The 3,504-nt window shown below is 41.6% G+C and overlaps 1 long non-coding RNA gene across 2 annotated transcripts in view; it reads right to left on the bottom strand.

Moving 5' to 3' along the window:
• The window catches only part of LOC115949395, a 6,966-nt gene that overhangs the window by 2,711 nt on the left and 751 nt on the right, over positions 1-3,504 (bottom strand). The window contains exons 2-3 of one of the 2 annotated variants that reach the window (XR_004082876.1): positions 3,259-3,337; positions 1,250-1,275 (exon numbers count right to left, since the gene is read on the bottom strand). This is a non-coding gene — a long non-coding RNA (uncharacterized LOC115949395). Of the gene's footprint in view, positions 1-1,249; positions 1,276-3,258; positions 3,493-3,504 lie in introns of those variants that run through there. The other variant, XR_004082875.1, reaches the window with a different exon arrangement.

Below are 3,504 nucleotides of genomic sequence, written 5' to 3'. Positions count from 1 at the left end.
TGGGCACACAGCGCTCCGCAGCGCAGGGCCAACCCGGGTCGGTCCTGTTTCCTGCGGGGTCGGGGTTTTCCCCCTAAAAAAATAAAAAAGAGGACGGAGGGGTGGAAGAAAAAGTAAAAAGCGAAGTAACAGGTAAGTAAATGAACCTCCTTCTAATCTTGCTCCCAAAGATCTCAGTCATACCGCAGTCGAGGTCAAGAAAAGTTCACCGTGATGGGCTACCATTGACTTTCAGGACTAGAAAGATTTTCGACAAATAATAATACGTTACTGGAAAGCGAAGTACACCGCTGGCAGCCGGGGGGATCAGGGTGAGGAGCTAAATGAACCCAGTGATCTGCAGAAGCTAAAATGTGCATGATTTCACAGGGGCACCCGAGATGGGACCTCGAAAGTCTTGCAGCTGCGGGAAGTCGGAGGCGAATCAAAGAGCGCTGAGACGAATAAAAAGTGACTGAAGTTGTAAAAAACAACCGTAAGGGCAAAGAGTGTGGTAAAGAGCGGGTTTGGGGGTAGGAATTTAACTGTGGCACAATCCTGATTATAAAAAGGAAAAAGTACTATTTAAACTCCACACTTCGTCTTGCAAGCAAAACAAAAAGTAAAATTCACGTGAGTTTCACTACGGTGTCACGGTGGTGTCCCGCGTCCATATTTTAACAGGCAGATTGCTTTCTTCATTAATTATGACACATGGCCTAGAATGATAGTTCGAGATAAAAAGCCGGTTCGAATATGCTAAATTTTTCGCTGTGTTCCATGATATCCTTGACCCGTCTAAGAGGAGTTTTGCTTTTAAATGCAGTCTATGTGTTACCGAACACAATGGCATCCTCCAAAATACTTGAACTCAGCACACAAACAAACAAACATTGAATAAAGTTACAAACAAGATTAAGGTTCAAGTTATTTGTCCCTGTAGCAAGGCGTCAATTGTCCTAACAGATGTAGGGACGTTAAGAGGATTTAAACCATGCGAATTTAATAAACCAGATTAGCAATAGGTGCTTTCCACAAGTGCTAAGAACTGGAAAGTAAATCTAGCCTAAATTACCCATCGGACCGGAGGATCACCTACAAGGAGAGCTCAAAATTTCCTACAGGGTACAATAGGATTTCGTGCAAGCATGGCTTGTTTCCCCCTAAAAACTTTCTGTTTGCATTAAGTCTTGTGATAGGAGCACACGCGCGTGCAAAACAGCGGTTTAAGATCTCCGGTGGGATTTATTCTTGAAATCTGAAATATTACCTGTTGTGCCATCCACTTTTGCAAGGCTGTGGAAAGAAGAGAGAGAGAGAGAGGGAGGGAGGGAGAGATGTAACGAGCAAGCAAGAGAGGCATGTCTCAAAGCCAGCAAAGGACTAACATGCCACACTTCGGAAAGGCTGATTGAAAACAGACTCTTCTTAACTTTTAGAGGATTTTCTCTCTCGCTCCCTCCGAGGGCTAAGAAGCCGATTTGGGAGTTTGAAGGGAATAGGTTTCAGCATCCATATTTGTTCTGGTGCACTTGTAAAATGCGATTTGAAGAGGATCTTTAGCCCTCTGATTGTCTTTGTATTGTTTTTCTTGAAACGGATCTTTTGCCCTTAATGAATCCCCACACAGCTGGACAGCTCCTGCTCGGACACTGAGAGCGCTAACCCCAAACTGACCCCAATTTGACACCACAAGATGAAATTTTACCGCCTGTTAAAACCATTTCCAGCCTCGGCAAAAGGAGCTGGCGGTTGACTGAGATGCACTTCCATACCGGACACCTCATTTCTCTTTGGACTTTTGAGCTGATCTATCAAAAACAAAAACAAAAAAAAAACAAAACAAAACAAAAAAAAAAAAAAAAAAAAAAAAACAAAAAACAAAACCCAGGCACCACCCCGACTCATATCTATCCCACACTTTTCTTGAAAACAGCCCTCGCTCTGAAAGTGATGCAGGAGAAATGGAAATTAGCCATTTTAATTTTCCCGAATTACTTTTTTTTAAAAAAAGAAATATCACTAGTTGGGGGGATGGGGGAATCACCTAAGTATGTGAAAGCCCTCATCCTCTGCACGCACGTATCCCATTTTCCTCTGAGTTCCCAACAGCATCTTTGTTAATATGTGAGTACATTCACTTAAGGGCGCTAAATTGAGATCCCTTTTTAATGGCTAAACTGTAGTGCTTTATAAACCACCTTCTCTGTGTGCTTTAATCCACTGGGATAGTGATGAGGAAAAAGGCTTCAACTCTTTTCAGGTGGAAAAAAAAAGACACAGGAGGAACATGAAAGATCTTCATTTACTATATGAAATTTCACTTTCTATCAAGTTAAAATAATTTTTAAAAGTTGGTCCCTGTTCCAGATTACAAACATGCACAGCAGGGCAAGACAACGCAGGGGGTTAATTAGTTTAGGAGGGGGAAAAAAATTAAACAATTGAAAGGAGCAGCACTGAACACTGCACAAATCTTTGGCTGCTTTTTTTTCAGCTTTGCTTTTAGTCTGTTTTCTCAGAATTTCTTAGTCAGGGCAGCTAAGATCTACAGAGACTTCTGTGAAAAATAGAATTAGCAAAAAAAAAAAAAAGTGGTATAAAATTATATTCTAAGCAATAAAATAATTTCTTCTATGGGAGCCAAGTAATCTAACTTTTTTTGAGAAGAAAATTGATGAACTTCTCTTGCAGACTGAGGTCTAAAAAAATGCATGGAGCCTTAAATGTAGCCAGATTACTTTTGCACAGCCAGTTTATAAGGAAAGACCTCTTCTTTGGCAATTCTGAAACTATTTCAAAAGAGGTACATTTGTGTATCTCAAGAGACAAGGCTCTGGGTTTGCACTGCCATGGTTAAAAAACAAGTTTGGAAGCTACAAATATTTGAACCACGTCTTCTAAGCTGTCTGCATCACAAGCAAATGATTCCATGCAAGTTGAGAAATCTGGCATCTTTGGGGCATGGGGAGGGGGAAGAAAGAAGGGAAAAAAAAACCCAAATAACATTCACCGATGACTAGATCTCTTTAAAAAAATCTGCTAGAAAACTACAGCTGTAAAAGTAGGAAAGGATTTGCATAACCTACTGCTCTGTAGGTCTCCGCGCACCCAAAGGATTAGCCAAGCATTCATTACCATGAATATCTTGAATTACGTTACCGATTTATACGACAGAGTATAAAATACTGCACAAGAAGACTGGCTTTTTCCCTGCGAAATGAATTGACTTAACCACTGCTTGAAAGAGACCTACATACTAAGGGCTCTTCTACTCACCTCTCTTTACAGTCCCGTGAAAGTCAGTCACAGCAATTCGGTTGCTCTTAGGACTAGCTTTAATCTTGGAGGAGATCCTCTAGGAAAAAGAAAACCCGTGTCTGCTCTCCGGCTCCTGGCGGGTTCTAAGCAGGTTGCAACTCTGGCTATAAGTAGGAGAGGGACTTTTCTCTGTATTCCCCTCATATTTGTAAATACAGCCCTGCTCTACAGGGCTCGGCGCTAGCGGATCATGCAAGACAGCCT

Source organism: Geospiza fortis, unplaced genomic scaffold (genome assembly GCF_000277835.1).
Source record: "Geospiza fortis unplaced genomic scaffold, GeoFor_1.0 scaffold54, whole genome shotgun sequence".
NCBI lineage: Eukaryota > Metazoa > Chordata > Aves > Passeriformes > Thraupidae > Geospiza > Geospiza fortis.
The sequence above is the reverse complement of the archived record's forward strand: the minus strand, read 5'-3'. Positions and strand labels throughout refer to the sequence as shown.